The following is a 10,047-nucleotide window of genomic DNA, read 5'->3' as shown; positions in this document are numbered from 1 at the left end:
GAAGAGAGGGAGAGATTGAGAGAATTTTGAGAGCAATTCTGGGAGTTTTCCTGTTCTGTAACCTTCTGTTTTCTCATTCCCCAACTCTTGAGGAAGAAGAAGAAGGGTGACGTGGGGTAACAAAACCTCCCACTCCCCTGCAATTTTGCAGGGGAGTTTAATATTAATAATAATAATATTATTAATTTTATTTGAATCTCATTCAAATAATATTTCTCATAATATATAGTTTTAATTTACAGTTAACTATATATATTATAATGTATCAATATACATATAATCCCTTAAGTAATTTGAACAATTCAAATTCTTCCAAAAAATTTGATCCTCGTTTTACCCGTTATGAGCTAGCAAGGGGACCTAATGGACCTACAGATCCGAATCTCCAACGATGCAAGATTAATCGGTCAAACTCATTGACCGAGTTAATCTAGATTCGTTAACTACGGGTCATTCCACTAAAGACCCGCAGTTGCACTCTTCTCACTGCAGAATGTTTTCGTGTCCATAGATATACGACCATTAATGACGAGTCAATCCTCCACGAGTGTTCGTAACTCAAGTTGGGTCAAATTACCGTTTTACCCCTGAGTTACATCTTACTCCTTAAACACCACTGTTCCTCTAATGAACAACCCGGTTATGGTCCAACCAATAACCGGAAGTCCCTCTTGGCCAATGAGAGGGTGGGGCCCCTTGTTCAAGTCCCGGAGTCAGCATTTAAGGGAACACTCATCTACTCCCCTAAAGGCGGGGAGGAGTGAATTCCATCTTGTGAAGTTATGTTCCTAGCTCTCCACTCGGTCTCGTCCCCAAAATGGTAGGAATATTGAGTCGGTGACTCGGGCCACTCTCACCCATACAGATCAAAGGATGAGCCCTCATGGGCAGGAGTCCATAACTCATTTAGGATTGAGAATGAGTTGCCTGGTCATCCTAAGAAATAGCAATCTATTAGTTAACGGTGTTACACCTAAAGATTGCCTATTTCGCAGTCCGGTCTTATACAAACTCATTGTACAGGATACCCCCACTCGCATGTCTCCACACGAACGACTTGGATCGAGTCGTCTGTAACCTTTACAGAGTGGGCTGTATCCATAGTGTTGCCAGGATAAGGTACCCAGCCTTATCCATATACTATAGAGCCTTTAGGTTATTCACGGGATATTATCCATTCATATATCAGGGGTATATCAAATATATATACCCCGTATATCAACTATATACCCAGTATATATACTGTCCCGATTACATCAAAAATAACCTTGGATGTTTAGTTTATTGGATTTTGGACAATGCAAAGCTATGATTCAACAACAAATTTATTGAATAAAACTTTATTAAATAGACATTTGTTTTTACAAAATACAAACTACGAGTTTAGGGCAACACACCCAACAGTTTTAAGTTTTTAGGTGAATCCGTTTCAAATATAGCTCCAATTTTATCAAGATTTGCTTCTATGCCTCGTTGATGTACCATGAATATAAGAAACTAACTTGAGGTGACCCTAAATGCAAATTTACTTGGATTTCCTCAAAACTTCAAAAGCCTTAGCCAAATCTACCTTAGGTTGATTGCTTTGTCCACTTTTTACCAGCATGTCGTCTACGTAGACCTCAATATTTTGATCCATTAGTTTTACAAACATTTTGTTCACCATTATTTGGTATGTCACTCCAGCATTATTTAATCCAAAAGGCATCACAGTGTAGCAGTAGAGACCTTGACTAATTACGAAGGTAGTTTTCTCATGATCTGGCAGATACATCTCTTAATTTGATTGTATCTAGAATAAGCGTCCATGAAACTTAGCATCCTGTTGGATACGAATTTTGGCCTGCCACGTGTCATGATCGAAGAGGTGAGTTGAATTGACGCCCACACGAAATATATACCCAAAAACGTTTAGGTCGGCACTTAGGGTACGACCAAAGAAGCCGAGCCGATCTTCAATGAAGTCCGTAACATTGTCTCTTCCGAACCCGACAATACGCCGCATTTTTAGGGTGTGTTAGAGTTCCTGTCGGGCCCAGTTTCTATAAATAGAAACCCTTGCTTAAATGCAAGGTACGCAATCCTCGATAGAATCGACAAGTTAGCTCGGACTGAAACTAACTTGATTGTCGGAGTGCTAACTTTGTTTTGCAGGTCCCTCAAGTGTTCTAGGAGGCTGTTTGGCAGTTTAGAAAAGATCATCCAGTCCACTCCGACCTATACCTAATCCGAACTTAGTGATTCCAAACTCAAACATTTGGCGTCGTTTGTGGGAACGACATATTCGAAAGTCAGTCTCACTCCTGCGATTTGAGCTAATGGCCCAAACCCGCTCCCAGCAGTCACGTTCTCAACTTTCTCTGATCTGCTCTTCGAAGGGGGTGCCACCACTCTCAATGCCCATCCTCGCCGCACGTATTCTCAGGTGGACGGAACCCCGGTTGCCGAGCGACAGCCCCAGGCGGGGGTTGTCAAGGAGAATGGAGGTCGGAATGCCACATCTGATCCCATAGTGGCTCGGGACTTCCACCTTGCCTCAGATAAGTTTCCACCGCTCCAGCCTCAGAGGAACGGGCTGCCGCCCCTTGTTTCTCGTCTTCGTAGTTGGGGGAACACGGGTGCGCATTCTAGGACAAGCGCCAACGTGGGTGTGGATTCTGTCGTAGTAGCTAATGTGATCGCCGAGCTTACAAAAGTCAAGGCGTGGCTAGAAACAGTCGAGAGGGGCAGCAAAGTGTTCAACTCTTCCGTCTCCAAGGATCCTGCCAGAGGGAAGGGGTTGCTGCATCCGACCAAGAGAATTGAGTATCAGTTCCAACCATGCAGAGAAGCCCGAGCTGGAGCACACTCTCACAAACCTCAATTCTCGGGGTTGGGTGGTACCCTAGGGCACAGGTGCAAGGCCATCCTCAGCAGGACGACCAGGTGGAGGACCAACGCTAGAGGGTCTGACCAATTCGGACCCATCAGGAATCGATCGATAGCTACAACGCCCACCAGGGCCGAGGTGAGGGGCCATCGAGACGACGATAAGTGGCACCCGAGGATCAGGAGTACTAGGTTGACTTACAACGGGAGAGAAGTCCGAAGGTCGATGATCGAGAGAGGTCCTCACAGGGCGATCACTCATTCCGATCCAAGGTGGACCTCCTCCAAGACCAGCTTCAGAAGGAGATAGAAGACCTCAAGCGGCAGTGCAGACCCTTGGATCCATATCGTGCGGTCTAGTAGGAGGAGCCGCCTTTTTCCCGAGTGATCCTCGACGTGCCCATCTCGCCGAGGTTCAAGGCCCTAGTGTGAGCTCTATGATGGGTTCGGGGACCAGTCTCATATGTAGAAATGTTCTAAGGAAAAGTGGATTTCATGGTTGCAAGCGACGCCATGAAATGCCGAACGTTTCAAATAGTCTTGGAAGGCTCGGCGAGACTGTGGTACCGACAGCTAAAGCCCAGGTCAATCGACAATTATCAACAGTTGAGAAGGTTGTTCATCAATCAGTTCTCAACTCGGCAGTTGTTGAAGTTGTCGCCCTCCAACCTCGGAACAGTGAAGCAACGAGACAACGAGTCCCTTACGGAGTATATCGCTCGATTCATGAACGAGTGTAACGCCCCGCGTTACTCAGGTTAGTTTACCCTCGAGTCTCCGGGCCTCTTTTCTTAGAAATTTCCTTTTTTATTTAATTTCATTGTTCATTTCATTTTGTTTCGAGCTGTTGTGGTAATTGTTATAAGTGTTGAAATGTACTTACGTATCTAATTATTGGGTAACGAGGGAATTGTTTTTCTCCATAATTGTTCTAGTCCGTTGGGCCCAAATTATGTATCTAAGTAAGTGAGCCTTCCTTGTTTTAAAACAAGAGGGAAAAAGAAAAGAACCTAGCCCAAGTGGGTCCCTTATTGTAAAAAACAAAAGGAGAAAACCCTAGCCCCTAAAAACCCCTCCCATTCGTGAACCTCTTCTTCCCTCCCCCCCCTCCGTTTTAGTTTTCATTTTCCTCCTTCTACCGGTGCCTCAACCCTCCCCGAAACACGTCGACCACCGGCGGTTTTGACAGCAACAGCAGCAGGTGACGGCGCGGCAGGCAACGACGGCGGCGACCTCGGGCAGCGGCGGTGTGCGGTGTCGGGCAGCAGCAGTTCGCGAACGTTGGGCGTCGGGCAGCAGCGGTGCGCGGGCGTCAGCAGCAGCGGTGCGCGGGTGTCGGGCAGCAGCGATGGTGCGCGGGCGCCGGACAGCAGCGGTTGTGCGCGGATTCCGGTAGCAGCGGGTCGTGGCGCGGGTCCTTGCTGCACACAGCGTCGTGGGCATCGTTTTGGTGAATTTTTACTGCTAAAATAGTCCGGACATCAGCAGTTTTCGATCCTGGCACCTACCCATCACCATTAGAGGCTCGATTTACGTAACCCACCTTTATTCGAGTTAGTCCTGAGTTACCCGCATCTAGACGAAGTAGATTTTTGCGGTAATGGACATTGCAAGATCTCTTAGAATGAATTTAGACGGCTGGAAATTTTGTATTAACTGTTTCATTGTCTATTGTTGTTTATGTGGTGAGTTGACGCAAGATATAGGAGCATAGTAGTGAGTAAGTAGCACCAGGGGGCGAGTGCTTGCGTTATTTAGTGTTAACGGAATGGTTTTGGTGCTGATTTTTAATTAGAATTATTCACCTCGTGTATTAGAAAATTGTTAGTCTTGGTTTGTGAACTCTTAGTGATTATCGTTGTGTTACGTGTTACTGTTTTCATTACTAGACATTTTGAGAATGCATGATTTCTTGTTGTTGGTTGTGATTAATCAGTTCTGAGTATTGTAGCTGGAAGTAGTTAACCCATGACGTTTGTAAACATGTCGGAAACGAAATGCATGTGTTGATAGCCTGTTATATAGTTTATATTGTTTTGTTGGATGCTGTTGGGTTAGTGTATTGTTTGGTACAAAGAGAAGCATGCTGGTAAAATTGTTTCTTGAATTGAAATGTGGAAGACTTACTTATAGGTTGTCTTTGGAGGATTAGTGGGAATTGTCAAGAGTGATGGGTCGGATTAGTGGCTCGTTAACCTGTGGGTTGTCTGAAGTGAAAATGCATACTAGTAGCATGGTTATTCAAAGCTTTGAGTGGATGCCTTGGGAATAAATGGCAAGGCCGAACATCAGGTTTCTATGGAGAAGTATTGGGGTCTTGGGAATAAATGTCAAGAACCAATACGCCGGGTAGTCATCGGTACCTTGGGGATAAATGTCAAGGACTGGTGCGCAGTTCAAGGCCTTGGGGATAAATGGCAAGGTCGAACTTCAAGCCTCTGTAAAGAAGTATTGAGGCCTTGGGAATAAATGTCAAGGGCCAATACGACTCGAAGAGTTAGACTAGGAGGACTAACGTGGAGTCGTGCTTAGGAGTAACAGTTCATGACCTTGGGGATAAATGGCAAGGTCGAACACCAAGCGTTGTAGAGGGAGGTTGGTATCTTGGGAATAAATGTCAAGAGCCGTTACGCCTCGAAAAGATAGACTTGGAGTACTATTATAGGGTGGGAGTTAGTGTTAATTCAAGTAGGGACAAAGGCTAGTGGGTCGTGTGGTGGAGTCCCGGAAGTCTAGGCATTGGGTTGCTTGTATGGAAATGTTAATCTATTATTATTATCCCGTGTTGCCTATCTGTTTGTTCTGCTATTGTTTTCATTTGATGTGGTTGTGATTACGATCGTGTTGTGGTGTCCAGTTAGGGTGGGCTACTTACGGAGTATTTTATGTACTCACCCCCCTCTACCTTATTTGTTTAAGGTGTGAACCGGGCCGACCGTGGTGATGACGTGGAGGAGGTCTGACCAATGAGGGATCACTAGCTGTGTTGGTTAGGCTAGGGAATAATGTCGTGCATTGCAGACATCGTTAAAATCTTATTGCTATGAAATAAAAGGGGAATTAGACATTGGGTTAACTCAAAGGACACTTTCTCTTATTGTTTTATGGGCATTTTTACTATTCGAATTACTGATGTATTTGGGATTACGAGACAAAACGATTATTTTCTTTTGATTGAATTCCTGACCACTGAGGCGGGTATTATCTCCTGGATATTCCATTATTGTGTACCTCTATTTTGTATGCTGCATTAGGAGAACATTACATTTTCGTTACCTTAAATAGGAGGGTTCAGTAAGCGTTATAGGGCCGTTACTTCTTTAAACGTGTCAGAAATTTGGGTCGTTACAACGAGCATGTCAAGGTGGTGAGCTTCACTGATGATATCGCCATGATGTACTTCACGACGGGATTGAATGACAGGAACTTGAAAATTGAGTTCAGAAGCTGCCCGCCGGCCTCCCTAAATGAGATGCTTACCCGAGCTCGCCAGTATATTGATGGCCTGGAGCTGTGGAAGGCCAATGGAGCCAGGCGAAGTAGCTGCGGTAAAGATCGGGATCAGAAATCTCCCCTTTCCAAGAAACGGCGTAGTGATGATCGAAGTTCGTCTCAGTGAGCTGACGACGACAAGAATAAAGGCTGACGTGACGAGAGGGTCCCTTCAGATTGTCGAGGGCCGAAGTTCAACAGGTTTACTTCGCTAAACGCCTCAATCACGGAGATCTACGTGGTAGTCGAAGATACCGACTTGGAAGCTGTTCGCAGCCCCAGAAAAGCTCCGCTGACATTCAGGAAAGCGGGAAAAGCGACTCTACTACCGATTCCATAAGGATCACGACCACGACACTTCCCGTTGTTCCATCTGAAGGAGCACATCGAGGATTTGATCCGGAAGGGTTATTTGAAGAAATATGTCGGCAGCAAAGCACGAGTTGAGCCAGAGGGATCAGCTCGAGAAGAGAAGCGAGAGAGATCACAGCCGCTCAGACGAAAAGAAGATCGTCCTGGTATAATAAACACCATTCACGGGGGTTTGAGTGGGGGGCAGTCAGGGCAGAAGAGGAAAGCTCTAGCCTGGGAAGCAGCGCATGAGGTCTGCACCTCATACCCCAAGGAGTCTGTTATGCCGATCTTATTAGATGAGAAGGACAGTGAAGGGGTGCATATGTCCCATAATGACGCCTTAGTAATCGCCCCCTTAATAGATCATGTGAAGGTTAAAAGGGTTCTTGTCTACGGCGGAGCATCGGCTAATATATTGTCCTTCTCGACCTACATGGCTCTGAGATGGGAGAGAAGGCACTTGAAGCACAGCCCAACGCCCTTGGTTGGCTTTGCAGGGGAGTCAGTTGGCGCAGAAAGATGTATCTCGCTCCATGTTACCATCGGAGAAGGAGAGCATCAAGTGACCCGAGTTGTCGAGTTTGTTGTAATAGACCGAAGCTTGACATACAGTGCCATACTTTGACGGTCCCTGATTCACAACCTCAAGGCAGTTCCTTCCACTTACCACCAAGTTCTGAAGTATCTGACCCCAGCCGGGATTGCAATGGTCCGAGGTGAGCAAAGAACATCAGAGAATGCTATACAACTGCAATAAAAGGGACCACCACTTGCGCCGCGATCATGGAATTTGAAACAAATACATCACCACATACCGACGAGGCAGAGGTTAATCGTGGCACACCAGCAGAGGAGCTAGAACTTGTCCTGTTGCTGGGGTCGGATAAGCAGGTCAGCATTGGCAGTAGGCTGGGGGCCGAGGTGAAGGAAGAGCTCGTCGGATTCTTGAAGGCGAATTCCGACGTATTCGCATGGTCCCATGACGACATGCCGAGTATCGATCCAAACATAATGGTATATAGGCTTAATGTAGATCTTAACTATAGGCTTGTACGGCAAAAGCGTCGGCCTGTCGACACTGAACAAAGTAATGTAATTTGTAAAGAGGTGGAAGAGTTGTTACGAGCTAATTTCATAAGAGAGGTTCATTACCCCGCGTGGCTTTCCAATGTTGTTTTAGTAAAAAAGTCTAACGGCAAGTGGCACGTCTGTATCGATTTTACGAGCCTTAATAAGGCGTGTCCGAAAGATAGCTTTCCTCTACCTCGGATAGATTAGCTCGTCGATGCGACAGCAGGGCCTGAGCTACTCTCTTTCATTGATGCCTACTCTAGGTACAATCAAATCCGGAAGCATGCACCTGACCAAGAGCACACTTCATTTGTCACCGACCAAGGGCTGTATTGATACAACGTCATGCCCTTTGGTCTGAAGAACGCCGGGGCGACCTACCAGCGAATGGTCAACATGATGTTCGTCAAGCAAATTAGACGCAACATGGAAGTGTATGTGGACGACATGTTGGTAAAGAGCAAGCAAACGAGCTCACATTTGGCCGACCTAGCAGAAGCCTTCAGCGTACTCTGATAGTATCAAATAAAGCTCAACCCTAGAAAATGCACCTTTCGGGGTTTGTCGGGAAAATTCCTCAGATTCATGGTCCACCAGCGCAGGATTGAAGCCAATCCAGACAAGGTAAGAGCGGTCCTCGAAATGAAAGCGTCGAGGAATAGCGAGCAACTCCAGAGACTGAATGGTCGCCTGGTAGCTCTGAATCGCTTCGTGTCTCGCTCCACTGACAAGTGTCATTCTTTCTTCCAAACGTTAAAAAAAAAGGTTGGTTCGAATGGACCGATGAGTGCGAAGCGGCACTTCGACAGTTAAAGCAGTACCTCAGCATGGCCCCGTTGTTGTCCAAGACATTGTCTGGCGACGTTCTCTACCTATACTTAGCTGTGTTGGAAACGCGGTGAGCTCGGTCCTTATAAGGGAAGCAGAAGGGCGGTAGAACCCTATTTACTACACGAGTAAGTCGATGACCAAGGCTGAGGCTTGCTACCCCTGTGTTGAGAAGCTATCCCTAGCATTGGCGACGTCAGCGTGATGTTTGCGTATGTACTTCCAGGCGCATAAGATAATCGTTCTGACAAACTTCCCTCTGAGACAGATCTTCTACAAGCCTGAAACGTCAGGTTGTCTGATGAAGTGGGCTCTGGAGTTCAGTGAGCATGACATCGCCTTCGAGCCCAGGACAACATTAAAGGTTCAATTAGACGCAGATTTTGTTGCTGAGCTGACCCTAGCCAGGCCGGGGGCCGACGTCCGCAACCAATGGAAACTTTACGTGGATAAGCTAAGTGCTGCATTTTTATAAATTTGAATGGGTAGAAAATAACTAAGTAACAACGGAAACAAAACAAAGCTCAATAAAGGAATGTAAAGTGCTCGGGATTTAAAAACTAAAACCAACTAATGAAAGCAACTCAAAAGTACTTAGAAAGCAACAAAGAAACACTAAGAATGATCAAGAGAAGGAAGCAAGGCTTGATGAATTTGGTGGAGAAGCTGCTGGAATTTATAGCTGTGCAGAATTGGTTAGGTAGGTCCTAAAACGATGGTGGATCACCCATTTCCAACTCCTTTGACTGACTAAATCGTGCTCAAACTGATAGTGGAACACTTCTTCTACACGTATGCATTGGTTGGAATCACCAAAACGCATTGGAAGACGCGTTTCATTAAGGGCAAAGTTGGAAGAAAAACAGTTTTCTGCAGCCTTCCCAGGCGCCTGGCGCCTCCCATGTAGATATTTCCGTCTTTTTGCTTCTTTTGATTAATTTGCACTCCCAAATGGTCCTAAAATGTCATAAATACAATATAAGCCAATCACAAACCGTCATATATGAATTTTGCATGAATTGGAACTCAAACGACCGAGAAAAAGACCGAAACAAAGTTAAAACATAGTAAAAACAGCATCTAAAACCTTCTTTTTACGCATGTAAACAAGCGTAATCACACCCCCAAACTTAACTTTTTGCTTGTCCTGAAGCAAAACTTAGCAACTTTAATCAGCTTTCTAACACATGGACAAGGTAAAGCAAAAGCAACCGAGAGGGAAAAGATGTCAAAGCCTACCATTCTATTGCCTTTGTAAGCTTAGTTACTATAAACCAAGTTTGAAATGATAAAAACTTTCTCTTTCAAAATCCTTTTTCCTTTCAAACACAGAAAACGTTTTCAAATACCCCTAAGGAATCTGCACACTCCCTTTTTACCTTGAAACTTTTACATCTGAAAGACCGGCTACTAGCCCCTGAGGTTTCCACACAC

Source organism: Momordica charantia (genome assembly GCF_013281855.1).
Source record: "Momordica charantia cultivar OHB3-1 chromosome 9 unlocalized genomic scaffold, Mcharantia_2.0 BLBB01000009.1, whole genome shotgun sequence".
NCBI classification, from domain to species: Eukaryota; Viridiplantae; Streptophyta; class Magnoliopsida; order Cucurbitales; family Cucurbitaceae; genus Momordica; species Momordica charantia.
The sequence above is the reverse complement of the archived record's forward strand: the minus strand, read 5'-3'. Positions refer to the sequence as shown.